This window comes from Chinchilla lanigera, unplaced genomic scaffold (genome assembly GCF_000276665.1).
Source record: "Chinchilla lanigera isolate Chin_1 unplaced genomic scaffold, ChiLan1.0 scaffold00040, whole genome shotgun sequence".
In the NCBI taxonomy this organism is placed as follows: domain Eukaryota; kingdom Metazoa; phylum Chordata; class Mammalia; order Rodentia; family Chinchillidae; genus Chinchilla; species Chinchilla lanigera.
The window spans coordinates 14324896-14340553 of NW_004955441.1; the positions used below are offsets into that span (position 1 = coordinate 14324896).

The following is a 15658-nucleotide window of genomic DNA, read 5'->3' on the forward strand; positions in this document are numbered from 1 at the left end:
CAAGTGCACGACCACGAGTGGCTTCCCCAGCCCGCTTGACTTTCTCTTTGCCCTGGGCTTGTTCCCTGGAGAGGAAACAGTCTTACATAGGCTCTTTTGTTTTCTTTCTTTCTTTTTTTTTTTTTGTTCCAGGAATCAAACTCAGGACCTTGCGCTTGCCAGGCTGGTGCTATGCCGCTGAGCTATATCCCCAGACTGTTTTCATGTGTTACTTGGGGCAGGTGCTGGTGGGGGATTGCAGGAGGTAAGGCAGCCCTCCCCTGCTCGGGTAGCGCCCCCAAAACTGTGCTCTTTACCGCCTTTATCCTTCCCCAGCACTTGGGTCACCCAATCCTCTATGGGGAAATGCCATGTTTCTTAGGATTAGTTAGACTTCTCCAGTAAGTAGGTGAGCACTTCCTTAGTTCTCTGATGAGGGATCAGCCCTGATTCTTTAAAGAGAGTGTTGGAAGCTGAACATGTTGGTGCACGCCTGTAATCCCAGCACTTGGGAGGCTGAAGCAGTAGGATCTCTACAAGTTTGAGACCAGCCTTCTGGGCTACATAGTAAGTTCAAGGCCAGCCTGAACTATGTAGTGAGACCATGTTTAAAAAACAAACAACAGGGCAAGGATATAGCTCAGTGGCACAGAGCCTGCCTGGCAAGTGCGAGGTTGTGAGTTCAATTCCCGGTACCAAAAAAAAACTTTTTTAAATTTAAAAATAAAAACAAACAACAAAACAAAACAACAGGTTCTTAATATAAGTAGGATCTTGCCTGACTTGGGCCTGGGCAAAGGGCCTGGTACCCACATTTTTCTGCTACTCCCACTCCTACCTCTTCACTGCGACGGGACCCCTGACCCCAGAGGACAGAAGCCTTCTGGAATGATCGTCTTCTTCCGTCTTCTGACCTATTCCTCGGTCACCTGCTGCCGACTGCAGTTGGGCTGTGCAGGTCCTAACTGTGCTGCACAAGGTGGGGAAGGCAGGTCCTGGGATGCGCTGCAGAAGGGGCCCGTGAGAGCTGGGCTGGGGTCGCCCATGGAGCCTAGGAGGAAGGAGCAGATCCCCTGCCCCTGTCCCTGTCCCTGCCTCTGCCTCGGCCTCTCTCTCTCCTTCCCTCCCTCTCGCTCCAGCTCTATTTAGCTCTGTTCTCCTGGTTTAACATTCATTATTCATCTTCAAAATAAAATCCCAGAGAGTAGGCTTGCCGGAGTGGCGAGGGCTGCGGGATGGCTGAGGGGAGGGAGCCGGGAGCTGATGCAGTTGCAGGCTGTTAGGGACCTGCCTGTGTTTTCCAGTCTGAAATGAGGATGTGTGGTCCGACTCTCGGGGGCATGGCGAGTGCTGCCCACCCAGACTCGCTGCCTGGGGGGGCCTCCTCCGCGCCTCATCCCTGTTTGGGTGGGACAGGTCCTAGGGTTCATGGTCCACCTCCTGCCACCTGACGAGGCAAGAGCCCGCTGGCCAGGCTGTGAGTGGCGTCTGCCTGGCCTCGGGGACCGGTTAGGGCAAATACGACTCAATCTCGGGATTTTGATGGATCTCAAGGGGAAAGTGGAGCTGCCATTCAGGGGGTTCACAGGCCCTGGGACAGTCGAGCGGGTGGCCACGCCTGCAAAGGGAAGCAGAGCCGGCGGAGGGGCGGGGCACTGAGTACTGGAGAGCCTTGGAGGGCCCGGGTTCTGGGTTATGCGAGTCCACAGATTCTGTCTTAAGTTCACCACGCGCAAGAGAACAGATCAGTGGCACCTGGTGCAGGCACAGTGTGCTGGGCACGGCGTCTCACCGTTCCGAGACACTTGCCCTCCCCAGGGTCAAGCTTGGTGCTGCTCTCCCCTCGATCCCGTGAACTGCCAACCTACTTTCTAATCCTGTGGATTTGCCTATACTGAGGTCTCTATAACTGGAACCATTCAGCCTGTGACCTTTGGTGGCTGGCTTCTTTCTTGCTTGCTTTTTGTGTCTTTTTGAGACAACATCTTGCTATGCAGTGCAGGCTGGCCTTGAGCTCACTTTCTAGCCCAGGCTGGTCTTGAATTTGCAATGATCCTCCTGCCTCAGCCTCCTGGGTGCTGGGATTACAGGGGTGCACCACTAGGCCCGGTGATGCAGGCTTCTTTCACTTCTCATGATGTTTCAGCGCTCATCCATGCGTAGCATGTCAGTACTTCATCCGCGTGTGTGACTGATACCTTCCATTGTGCATAGAGCGCATTTTGCCTATCTGTCCACGTGATGGGTATCTGGTAATTTCTGCCTTTTGGCTCTCATGAGTAGAGCTATTCTGAGCATTTCTGTGCAAATACTTGTTTGAACACCTGTTTTCAGTTCTTTTGGGTTCCTCCCTAGGAGTCGAACTCTTGGGCTAAGCCATCACTCCATGTTCAAGAATTTGAAGAGCTGCCAGCCTTTTTCACAGTGGCTGAGCACAAATTCCTTTTTTATTGTCCCATTTGTCTCATTCCTTTTTTATTATCCCACTCAACAAGGCCTGCTGTGTGCCAAAGCGGTACCTTCCACTGTCCCAGGGCCTCCAGCGAATGCTCTTCAATAGACAGCTTGGAATTGTTCCTGGGCTGCCCCAGAGTGATTCCAGATCAGGAGCCTCGTCCCAAGACGGCCTCTTCAGCTGCCTGGACAGCACCTGTCAGGTAGCGCTTCCTGCTTGGCCGGCCTCCCTGGGAGCTGCGCTGACAGGCTGCAGGCTGCTTTGGGCTGAACTTTAGGTCAGGACAAGGCTTTGGGATGACATCTTCTCACAGATCCCGGCCTAGGGGCTGCGTGGCGAGGTAACAGCTCCTCACCCGTCACAGGCTGTGGGAATCCCGATAGAGGTGCTATGGTCTGAATGTGCGAGTCCCCCTAAAGTCCATGTGTTGAAATCCTAGCCCCCAGGTGATGGTATGGAGAAGTGGGGCCCCTGGGAGGTCCTTGGATCGTGAGGGTGGATCCCTTCTGAATGGGTGTAGTGTCCCCAGAGAGCTGCCCGGCCTCTCCCATGGTGGGAGACCCACCATGGTGAGACGCAGGGAGGTGTCACCTTTGAGAAGCACAGCCCTCCGCAGACACTTACCCTTCCGGCTCATGGACAGTGGACTTCCCAGCCTCCAGAACTGTAACCCATGTCTGCTGCTTACAGGCCACCCAGCTCCCGGTACTTTGTTACTGTAGCCAAATGCGCTGAGACACGGGGCACCATGGGAAGAGCCGGACCAGGACCAGGACGCTCGGGGCTCACCTGCCCAGCGTGTGACCGTGAGCAGGTCTCTTCCTGTCTCTGGGGCTCAGTTTCCCAAGTGTCAAGTGAGCAGAGCCTCGTAAATGACCACACTGCAGGTCTCCTCGGTGCCTCTCATTTGACCTTGGCCCCCAAGTCCCGAGCCTGCCCCTTCCAGAATCTTCGTGAAAGTCTAGGATCTGCGGCTGGTGGAGCCCAGGGGACGATGCAGGCCACCTGCACGGACGCCTTTCCCAGGTCCCGTGCACACTGCTGGTTTCACCAGCTGAATGCCCTCATGGGCTCTGGTGTCCTGCTGCGGGTACACGCCACCTCCAGCGATGACAGTTGCTACAGATGGAGGACCCTGAGATGTGCCCCCAGAACTGGCACTCGGTGACGCTGGAGCTCCCCGCCTGAAAGGTGAGGGAGCTACCTGTTTAAACGCGCGTGGAGAGGCCCAGTTCATTCTCACAGCCTGCAGCACTGTAAATACCCCGCACGCGTGCCCGCTCTCACGGCCCGAGCTTGGGGCGACACGTGGGCTGTCTCTCTTTTCCTCCATCTTACATGCACGCACACACACGCATATGCACGCATGCACACATATGCACACATACATGTGCAAGCACGCACGCATGCATGCACGAGCGCAGCTGTCATGGAGCCGGCCCTCTCTCTGTGCACTAAGCGCCACCTGAGAATGCGTCTCTTTAACATTCAGGCCTCCGAGTCAGGTGTTCATTCTGCTTTGCAACACGTACAGCTGCATTTGGTGTGCAGTGTGTGTAAGTGCATTTCCTGTGCCGAGAGTGCTGGAGTAATGCGTTTTGTTACTGTAGCTCTTGTTATTATTGCCTAGCTCTTTCTAAATCCCAGAATTACAGAGATGAGTTTCAAGAAGTGGTTGTGATTTCAAGGGGAGTTTCAGTGTCTCAACGCTTTCCTCGCAGGAAACCTAATGTTCTTGAACTGGTGTTTAATTTTATTTTTGGCTTTTATTTTTGAGGCTGGAAAGGGTAGGGATGGGGGAGGACTTCCTGTATGGCCCAGGCCAGCCTTGAAATCTCCATCCTCCTGCCTCAGTCCCTTCCAAGTATGCACTAGAAATTACAGGCATGGACCACTGCACTTAGCTCTTGAACTGGTATTTTTAATTGATTAGTTGATTGGTTGCTTGATTGAGCAATTAATTAATTATAGCGCTGGGGATGAAACCCAGGAGCTCACACACGTAGGCAGGTCATCTACCCCTGAGCTACACCGCCGGCCCTGAGCTGGTGTTTTAAATATGACACGATAGAGACCCGTGTTGGGCCTCCTCATCCCTGCACTGAGGCAGGCTCTGCCCTGGGCACCCTCCCTGCTGCGGCCCTGGCAGAGCCAGGACAGACCGCTGCCTCTGAGGTTTATGCAAGAATGGGAAAAGAAGGGGCTGGGGATTTAGCTCAGCGGCAAAAGCGCCTGCCTGGCAAGCGCAAGGTCGTGAGTTTGATTCTCGGTACCGGAAAAAAAACAAAAAAAAAACAAAAAAAAAAGAATGGGAAAAGAGCTAGTGCCACCCTCTGTATAACGCTTGGGCTGAGATCCCCTCATTAGCAGTTCTTGCTGTGAGTTTAATGAGTTTTAATGAAGATGTTTACAGGAAGGACAGTGTCGCACCCGAAGGCCCCGCTCGTCTGCACTGCATCATGTTGGAAGGCCCTGCACTGAGCAGGAGGATCACGAGTTCGAGGCCAGCGTGGGCTACTAAGTGAGACCCTGTCAAAAAAAAAAAAAAAAGGCCCTGGAGTGGCCCAGCCCCAGCCTGCAGCCTGCAGCGGGTGCGGTGTGAGTGGGGGCAGGTGCGGAAGCTTCCCACTCCCGCAGCCTTGCAAGGAGCAGGCAGGCAGGCGGGGAAAGGGCTAGGTGTGCTTGAGCGGCTGCTGTGAGTTTTAATTCAATTCCGCCCATCTGACTTGCTGAATCAGTGTTGGGAAAACACAGCGCTCCCCTGGGAGGAGAGGTGTTTGCTATAAACAGAAGGTGTTATCAGCCTGAGGCGTCCCTGCTCCTGCGCTCAGGTGCAGGGGAGCCCCAGCCCTGAATGCAGAGCTGCGCTTCCGGCCCTGGCTCTCACTCAGCTCTCCTCTGCTGGCCCCAGGGGGCGCCCACGCCCACGCCCAGGGGAGCCTGGAGCAAGCAGGTCCGCTCCGGGCATGTAGCCCCTTCGCTGCCGGGAAGGAGGCCCCTCCCTCTCGGAGCGCACGCACAGGGTCCCACCCACGCTGGGAAAGTCACAGAAGAGGGGCCACTGCCTGCGCCCACCGCTGTCCTCTGAGCAGGAGTCGTCCTTTCTGATATAGCACCTCACCCCTTAGCTCTAAGCCGCTGCACTGGGACATAGCTCCCGAGTCACCCACTGAAAGTGTTTCCAGGGTGTGCCCGGAGAGGGGCAGCCACCAGCCACCACCATGGCAGCATTCCCGTCTCCCCCGAAGGGAGTGCCACACCCTTTCGCTGTTACCCCCACCTCGCCCCACTCCCACCCGCAGCCGCAGCCGTAAGCCACAGCTGCTCTCTCTACCCCGCTGAGTCTTCTCTTACCAAATCAGCCCTGTCTTTCCATCTCACAGGCTGCCAGTCCCCTAAGAGGAGCTGTGCAAGCTCAGAGGTTTCATTCACGAAGAAGCCAAGGTTTGAGACAGGACGGGGTTTAGGAACGGTTGTGGGACGCAGAAGGGGGGACCTGCGGCGCGGGAACAGCGGCGGGAGGGACGCACAGGCGAAGGAAGCGGGGTCTGCACACACACAGCACACCTCCTGCCTCTTCCCGGAGCACAGTCAGAAACCGAGGAGGCCTCAGGGTGGCCCGGGAGGAGTTTCTGGCCCTCTGACATTGAGAAGTCACCACAGGCACCGGCAGAGGCCAAAGTGGCAAAAGATCTGAGCTGGATAAAAGCTGCCTCCGCGTCCTGATGCACACTGAGGCAGAGGTGTCCTGCAGCAGGGCTGTGGGAGCGTGTGTGAGGAGGTGGGGGAAGGCCGGGCTTCCGGTCCCTCCCGGGCGTCTGCCCCGGTCTGCCTCCACGCGTGCGCTGGGAAGTCCTCCAAACCCCGGTGAGCACGGGGCTGTGGAGGCTCTAGCACCGGGGCGTGCTTGACGAGGGCACTGGACCCTGGGGACTGAGCTCCACCTCCAGGCCCTCTGCACCCAGAGGTCACCTTGGGCTGGAAGTTCCCACCCTAGTCACAGGGCTGCTTCCTCCAAGAGTCCTGCGTTAGCATCGGCTCAGGTGTGTTGGGAAGGGGATTGTTATTAATGGCAACGGAGGCCCGGATCCACCTGGCCACTCAGGAAGTCACACGGGTTCTAGAAGCACCCTGCCAGGAACAAGAAACAGAAGCAAGTATCCATTTCTCTTTTTTCCCCTTCTTTTTTGTTTTTTTTTCTGGGACCGAGAATTGAACTTATGACCTTGAGCTTGCCAGGCAGGTGCTGTGCCACTGAGCTACAGACCCTAAAGGACCCTAAAGGACACACCCGTGTTCCCCTACAGGCCCCGCTGGGATTTGAACCCAGGATCTCCTGTTTACTAGACAGGCGCTTTAACCAGCTAAGCCACGGAGCCTGCCCTAGTATCCATATCTCATTAGGTCACAAGGATGTATTCTGATCCACGCCTTTATCAGATACACAATTTGCAACTTTTCTCCCAGTCTGATTTGTCTTTAATTCCTAACAACATCTTTCAAAGAACAGACATTCTTAGTTTACTGAAGTCCAATTATCACTTTCTTTCTTTTTTGGAGCATGATTTTTGGTGTTTTTGTTTGTTTCTCTGTTTATTTTTTGAGGTAAGGTCTTGCTGTGTAGTCCAGGCTGGCCTCAAACTCACTATGCAGCCCAGGCTGACTTCAAACTCCTGATCCTCCTGCCTCAGCTTCCTGAGTACTGGGATTACAGGCGCATACCACCTTAGTGGGTCGTGCTTTTGATGTTGTAGCTAAGAAAAGTTTGCCAAACTCATGGCCACTAAGATGGCCCTATATCCTTTTATGTTTTGTAGTTGTATGCTTTATAATCACATCTGTGGCCCATTTGGAGGTAGTTTTTGTGTGTGGTAAGATGCAGAAGATGTGGATTGAAGTTCTTTTTTTTGGTTTTTCTGAGACAAGGTGTCATTATGTAGCCCAGGCTGGCCTTGAACTGAAGCTCCTGAGTGCTGGACTTGTAGGCAGGCACCACGAGGCCTGACCTGAACTTCGTCCTTCTGCATTTGGCTGTCCAGTTGCTCCAGCACCATCTATTGACAAGACTCGTTTTTCTGCTGTGTTGCCTTCACACTTGTTGAAAATCACTTGTTCACGTTCGCGGGCTCTGTTTCTGGCCTCTCTATTCTCTTTCATCCATCCTGTGTCTATCTTTATCTGAGTGCCGCTCTTGTTTAGCTTTATTTTTTAAAATTTATTTATTTTTTTGCGGTACCGGGGATTGAACTCAGGACCTTGCACTTGCCGGACAGGCGCTTGTACCACTGAGCTAAATCCCCGGCCCCTTGTTTAGCTTTATAACCTGGAATTCAGCCAGCGTTGCTCTAACTTCGCTCTTTCTCGAAGTTGTTTTAGTTATTCCAGGTGAATTTTAGAATCACCTTGTCAGTTTGTACAGAAAAAGCATTGTGGGGTTTTAATGGGGATCGTGTGGGCCCTGCAGAACAATTTGGGGTCAGTTGGCCTCTTAACAACCCTGAGCCTTCTGAGCCATGAACACAGCCTGTCTTGGATTTCTTAGGTCTTCCTTAATTGCTCTCCACATTTGTAGCATCCAGCTTGCAGGTCTTTGCGGGACATCCGTGTCTCCTAGAATAGAGTCGTCCACTGTTGACTGGGTGGGCTCCAGGCCTGGTGCATAAGTGATTCAGACAGACGGAGCAAGGACCCTCCCGGGGACCACTTGCCAGGAGCCCGACGCACTGATCAGTGTGTGCTGTCAGCAGCCGCTGGCTTCCCCCGCCAGCGCACTGCCACCCCGGGATCGATGAGCCTCCTGGCTGCTGTCTTGCAAACCCGTGGAGGAGTCCAAGCGCTGTGGAGTGTCCTGCCATCCCAGAGCTGGCCTCCGAGCCACAGCAGCAGGGCTGAGCCTGTAGGGGAGGAGAAAGATCTTTCCCTCTCGAATCCTGGGCTCATGGCTGAGGCCCCACTAAGAGAAGATGGATTAGCAAGAGAAAGGCACACCCGTGTATTTAATACAAGTTCCACAAGGCATGAGGGACTTCCTCACCCCACAAAGCAGGGAAGCCTGGGTGGTCATTGTGCGGTTTGATGACAAGTAGGTAGAGGCAGAGAAGTGTGATTGGATAAAGAAGCTTGATTCAGTGGTAATAAGCGGTTAGATGCCTCTCTCAGCCTGTCTTCAGGCGTGGGATGTCCTTCCTTTTACACCTGCCTTAGGGCCAGGTTGGAAAAAATCCCTCCTAGGTCCAGGGCCCTTCTTCCAACATCCTGGGGAGCTGAGATGGTCGCCTGCCTCTGATTCTGGAAATGCCAAGTGGCCACATGCGGGGGCATTGTGTGCCAGGCCCGGAAAGCGGCTCACCTGCTCTGCGCACACCCTCCCCTACATGGGCTCATCGTCTCCAGTGTCCCCGAGTCATCTTCTTGGCTGTCATCCTCAGTCTCTCCAGGAAAATACCGACGGATGAGAAACAGCGGCACAAGGGTCGTGAGTGCCAGAAGCCCAGGAGGAGTGGTGTCTGGTGAGTCTGGAACCGGAAGAACATGTGTGGATCCTTCCGCTGGGTGTTTCTAAGATGGGTCTGCTGTCCTCACCTGCACCCCAATATTTGGTGCCGTGTTAAAAGCACAGGTGCCAGGCCTGTCGATTTCCAAATCATTTCTGCCGTGTGGGCTAGATTTATTCTCTCACGCCACAAGATTCACCGTATTGCTCCCCTGCTCACAGACCATCCATGACTCCCTTCTACTCTCAGGATAAGGTCCAGACTCCTCGGCCTGGCATTCAAGAGTGCCCCAAATTCTCTGCTCCACCGGCTCAAGGATGCCCTAAGTGTGGCTCTAAGTGTGGCTGCTGTCCGCCCCCACCTGCCCAAATTGTGCCTCTCCTGAACGTTCAAATTCTGTCTTTCTGCGAATCTTCCTGACAGTGATGCCCCACTTGGCCACCTTCTGCTCCTGTTAAAATATTTTTATCAGCTCGTGTTTCTAGCACACAGTGATTACATCACTGAGGAATGGTGCATGGACACAACATCTTCATTCTTTTCATTCCCTGTCCTCTCCTTCCCTCCATCTCCAGAGCCCTGAGTTAAATCAGGGGCTTTATTTATTTTTATTTTTGTCTTTTTGAGACAGGGTTTTGCTATGTAGTTCAGGCTGGCCCTTGAGCTCACTTTGTAGCCCAGGCTGGCCGTGAACTCGTAGTGATCCTCCTGCCTCAGCCTCCGGAGTGCTGGGATCACAGGCATGTGCCACCACCTCTGGTTCCAGGGGCTTTATTTTACAACTCATCTTCACCTTTATTAGTTCTATTAATTCTTTTTTTTTAAATTTTAAAGAGTAAAAGAAGGATAACATAATAATGGGGGGGCTTACCAAATTACAGACAAAGTGATATTTTAAAGAGTAAAGGAAGGATAACATAGTAATGGGGGGGCTTACCAAATTACAGACAAAGTGGTAAAAAATTATCAGTGGTTGTTGTTCTACATATTCTTATCTACAGGATAGTTTCTCAGGAAAACAAACAGACACATAATAGCGAGTTATAGACAAAAGAGGTAGGAGATTATCAATAGTTGTACTATACTTAGGTAACTCCAAAGTGGCTTCTAAAGAAAATAAATAGAGCGATACATGAGTGACCAATTGAATAATCATTAACTATTCTCAACAGTTGTTGTAGGAAACACGTAATAATAAACATGCATCCATTTATGAAATATGATAGGAACAATACAAACATTACAGAGTTATGGATAGATTAGTAGGAAAATATCAATGGCTGCTATAATAGCTGGTGGAATCTTCAAAGTGGTTTCTCAGGAACACAGAGATACGCAAGAAAGATCTAACAAGTAGTTACAGCCTAAAGGTTGTCAAAAATAGCGTATTACCTCCTCACCAGTGACTCCTCTCACCAAGGTGTGATGGCTAGAAGGAAGGCCAGAATTGAAAAGAAGGACCGAGAGACTTGCACCTGTGTCTAGCAACAGGCTGTTTTCTGGTTCCTCCATAGTCATGACTACCTGGGGCTCCTCGATGGAGATGACAGTCTGGCCAGAGGGAGAAGGCAGAGTATGCCCTGGGCCCTCTCATTCCTGTTAGATTAACTGGTAGGATGGGTCTGAGCCCTGGGGCCTCTGCTTCAGAGGGCAGACCGATCTCCAGTGGTCTCCTTTGCATTCAGGGCATGGCCCATGGGGCCTCTTAGGGCAGTTCCTCTTGAGGTGGTCTGGCTTTTGACAACAGTAGCAGATGAATGCAGTCATTGAGTTCTTCTTGGGGCCCCAAGAATCAGACTCAGGGTCTGTTTCTCTTAGTGCAGCAGCAAAAGCAGCTGCTTTTTCTCAGTCTCTTTTTCTTCTCTCCTTGGCCTCCTCCTCGTCACAGCTATAGAATACTGAGGAGACAATTCTTACTAACATTTCAAGTGAGCCATCTGGGGCAATTTTTTGTAGCTTTTTCTCTCCAGCCTCCCATCGCATTGGGACCCCACAACCACTTAGTGTCCTCTGCCTGTCAGCACAAGCAGCAGGAATCTCATCACAGACCTCTCCGGAGCTCCACATGCTCCTCCATCGCAGCTATGCTGTCAGGGAAAGAATGGCTTCCAGGGGGTCTCCCCAGGTATTGTGCAAGGTCCTCCTGGTTTCCGGCTTCCAAACGGCTCTTGTGACCCTGGTCAACTAGGCCTCTGAGTCTTCAGGATTAGTCTGTACTCTCATGTTCTCTGAATCCTTGTTCAGCAACTGCTCCTCTGCTGACTCTGGACCTTTCTGGTTCTCAATAGCAGGGACAAGAACAACCCGTTGTGTGGCATGTATTCCCAGGGGATTCTCCATGTCAGAATGATTCATGCACATCTGCGGGTGGGCCTCTGTAGCCTACCCATGTTAGGCCAATTGTGTCATTGCTTCTCTGTGCCATGATAGTTTTTGATCATGCGGCAGCAGCTGGCCTGAAGGCTGGCACATGCTAGCCCATGGGCCAGTGCACCCTGCCAACCGGCTTCCTGGGTGCTGGGGGCCCTTCTCCCAGGTGCCTGCATGGCTGGGAGCCAGCCCAAAAAAGGAGTTCTATTAATTCTTCAGTGGTTATTAGTTCTACCACTCTGTTTTAATTAGTCTATCTATCCTGGACACTGGGCTCACATGCATGCCCCTCCACTCAACACACGTCCACATTTTTGATGAGTTTATAGAAGTTGGTTGCCCTGTAAGACATTCTGACATTCAAAGCCTGAGCCTCCAGTGGCCCTCTTTGTAGATGCCAACCCGGAGATGCTGAGAGCGTGTGACGTGCCGTTTTCCACGACAAGTGAGTGTCAGGCAGGGCTGGGGCACCCACCTGGGTCCCTCCCACTATTTGACTGCCTTGGAGGAAGAGGACTGAAGCACAGAGAGGCCTTTCATGCTCACACAGGAAGACCAAGGGCCCTTTCACTAAAAAAAAAATATGGGAAATACACCTAGCATAAAATGTACTATTCTAATTATTTTACAGTGAACAACCAGGGGCAACCATCACCACCATCTGGTTCCAAAGCAAGTCATCACTCCAAGAGCTGAACCTGCCCTGCTTAGCAGCCCCTCCCACTACCTTCCCCACCCCTTGTGACCACTGATCAGTTCCCATCTCTGTAGATCTGCCAGTTCTGGACATTTCAAAAATGTGAGATCGCACAAGATGGGTTCTTTCACTGCACTCTTTCGTTGTACTGGGGCCGCATAAGATGCACTGTCTGTGTTGTAGTGTAACATCACTTGTCAAGAGGCTGGATCAGCATGGCCTAGAATCCAGATTTCCTGATACCTAGAGGCCAGGAATACACATCGTACCACCTGCCCAGGGCTCTGAGAGTGACCACGGCCTTCCTGAGCCCTGTCCCAGGGAGCTCTGCCTTCAGGCCCCTCCCGACCCCATGGCGCCTGGAACAGCAGGGTGCGCGGTAGAAGGGCATAGTGGAGGACAGGAGCTCTTGTAGCGGTGGGCAGGAGGCAGAGACAAGAAGTGTGGAGCCAGGGAGGGAGGTGGATCCCCCAGGCCACGCACCTGTGGCCCCCTCTTCCCACCAGACCCTGCCTTTCAACAGCAAGTTGGTCGTGAGCCACCATGACCCAGTCCCCTGCCAAAGGCCCCACCTGTGACCCCATGAGGCTTTAGGGGGACATCTAGATAGAAACCATAACAGTCCCAGTGCCATCCTGAAAGCCTGTCTAGATACAGTCCAGACCCTCTGCTGCCCCTCATGTGACTTTATCCAGGCCAGGGAGACTCAGCTCTAGCCTCTCTCTGGCGTCGGTCTCTCCAGCTCTGGGTACCAGTTCCAAGTGCCTCTGGGTGCACCCAGTGGGCGAATCTGCACCCTCCCAGGCTCTGCGTTGCCATGGGCGGCCCTGGCCTCAAAGAGCTGTGGTCTCAGTCCCAAGAGCTGCATCTGACTGAAGGTTTCAGGGCACCTAGCTTGGTCTCTGGGCTTTCCTAGGCCTGGAGGCACCTGGTGCCCTCCCCCTCTGCCACCTGGCCCTGAGTGTGGCCTGGCTGAGATGCCACGGCTCCTCCTTGGCCAGGGCACTTATTTGCCTTTCTTGGGTCATTACAGGGCTTCGGGGGTCATCTCTCTGCTTCCTGTCTGTCATTGAGATGACCTCAGCAGGGGGCCAGCCAGACAGGAGGTTCTCAGAATCCAGCAGGCTGAAATATATTCAGGAGATGTGGCCCAGCCAGAGTAAAAGAGCGTGGAGAGAATTCAGAACAGTATGGGGCAGTCAGCAGAGGCACTCTGAAGCAGAGGAGCGGGGCTGCAAGCCCACATCAGACGTGGTGTTTAGGGAAGGTCTGGGCAATGTAGAGGCAGAAGCAGTCCAGGATTTAGGCAATGAAGTCATACTGTGGGGAGAGCTGTGACTTGGGGTTGCCGTGCTTCAGCAGACCTTTGCTTTACTTGGTCTTAAGTCATTCATCATTGTCGTGAGGAAAATCACCATAGGCGTCTGTATTTCCAGATCTCATGACCCTGGCAGCCTAGCAAGAAGATCATCCAGTTTGCTTGAAACTGTAACCTCAGTTCCTTGCAGGGAACGTTCAGTGACAGAAGCTGTGAGCCCAAGGTCAGTGGAGGCCCAAGACTGAGCACGTCTTCCTCTTACGTCCTTGCTGTCTCTGGGGGTGGACCGGTGGCTCTCCCTAGATCACGCCATCACTGAGCTGTGACTTGTTCCCACCCAGCAGGGCCTGGAGACCTGGCATTCAGTGTTTACGTGTGGGCTGGTCCCTGTGGATGCAGAGTGAGGAAGGCCCTATCCGCAGAAGCAGTAATAGCAGCCCCCAGGCATCAAAAGCCTTCCCTGCACTACTTCTCAGCTTCTCTGGGAAAACAGCAAGATCTTTTTTATTTCCCCAAAGTGGAAGGAAGGAAAGGGGACACCGCCTGTGTCCCCAGAGCATACCTCTTGGCTATTAAAGCCATGATACTTCTGTATTTAAATAGAATTGTCCACTCTATAATAAGATTATTTTCTCTGTCCCAACCAGGTGTGGTGGTGCACACCTGTAATCCCAGTACTCGGGAGGCTGAGGCAGGAGGATCATGGCAAGTTCGAGACCAGCCTGGGCTACAGAGTGAGCTCAAGGCCAGCCTGAACTGCATAGCGAGACCCTGTCTCAAAAAGACAAAAAAAAAATTATTTTTTCTCTGTTCCAAAACTAGAAGTTTTTCTCTCACTACCAGAAGCCCACAGGGATTTATATGCCTTGGGGAAGGAAGAGGACCCTCACCAAAGGTCCAGGAAGGCAGGGAGTAGTGGGAGCCATTTCAGGCCAGAACAGACATCAGTGCCCTGGGACGCAGCCTCGGACTCAGCTGCCTCCGAAGCCGGCCTTTGAAGCTGCCTCAGTTTCCTCAGTGCAGCAGCCTCAAGAGACACCAGCGAGGACAGGGACTCTCTGGAGCCCTGCTCACTGCGCTCACTGTCCGTGCCTCACACTTCCAGGAGGACCTCACAGGACAAGGCACCCAGTCAGGGACTCCGGACACCGGCAGGCTCTGGACGCCCCGGGTCCCCAAGGCTGTGGGTGTGACCTCCGTGGCTAGGCCCTCATTCCCCTCTAGGTCAAGACCTGTCGGAATCAAACACACACAGAGAGAGAAGTCTCCAATGAAGGCACTTTTATTTGGGAATAAGCAGAGAATCGGATTATAGTGCTGGACATACAGGGGAATGTCCAGACCTGCCCTAGGCTTTCATGCTACCATTGCCTCCTGGGGCGATGGAGATGCACCAAGTCGCCCCAGTAGCTTGCTTCCCCGCCCGAGCCTGCTTCCTCTGCCTCCCAGGGTCGAGGTGGACCAGAGGAGGTGGCCCAAGAGCGAGCATGTGCATTCCCCCGCCCCGTCTGAACTCAGTTCGCACATGGCACTGGCCCAGATCAAGGTGTTAGGGCCCCATCCGGGCATTGCTCAGAGCAGGTCCTGAGCCCCTGCAGGACCCTGGTGACACGACAGAGCGTTCTCAGCCGACCTCTGGGCTGCCCTGGACACGGACTCCTCCGTGCACCCCCCAGCCCTCTCGGGCACACGGGTCTCAGAGCAGTGCGTCAGGGCGGGCTCTGCACCTGGTGACAGGAATGCGCTGCTCCTGTAGCTGGCCTGACGCACAGTGCAGGGCCCCAATGCCTGGAATTAACTTAGAACTCAGAGAGAAGGGAAGAAATGCCAGCATCATGCTGAATGACGAGACACGGCCAGTGAACTCAAACTCATGGCTGGTTAGACGTGGCTGCCCTCCCTCCTCAGCTGCCCAGGGCTCCCGCCTACCGGAACCAGCTCTCGGGAAAGGCTTGCTATCAGTCAGTCACTTCATCTTTTTTTTTCTTTTTTTCTCTGTACTAGGGATTGAATGCACAGCCTTCACACTGAGGCACATCCCCAGCCCCATTTTAAAACTTGAGACAGGTTTTCCTAGGTCACTAAGTTACCCAGACTGGGCTTGAACCAGCAATCCTGCCTCAGCCGCCCACAGTGCTGGAATTGCAAGGGTGACCGCCACACTTGGCTAAGGCACTTCATCTTTGAGGAAGTCGCTCGGCCTCTTCCTTTGGGCCCCTGTACTCCAGGTGCAGAGTAGGAACATCATTCAACCCTGCACTGAGAACTCTCAGCCTTGACCAGTAGGTTGCTCGGGGACAGTGTCAGGAGGGGGCCCGGAAAGTCCCTCTGGTGTCACTGAAGTC

General features: G+C 53.4%; 1 non-coding gene across 1 annotated transcript; it reads right to left on the bottom strand.

The window, feature by feature from the left end:
* Nucleotides 1–6739: 6739 nt before the first annotated feature.
* Trnat-agu lies at nt 6740–6813 on the bottom strand. Its single transcript has one exon. It is a non-coding gene; the product is annotated as a tRNA-Thr (tRNA).
* Between the last annotated feature and the right edge of the window lie 8845 nt (nt 6814–15658).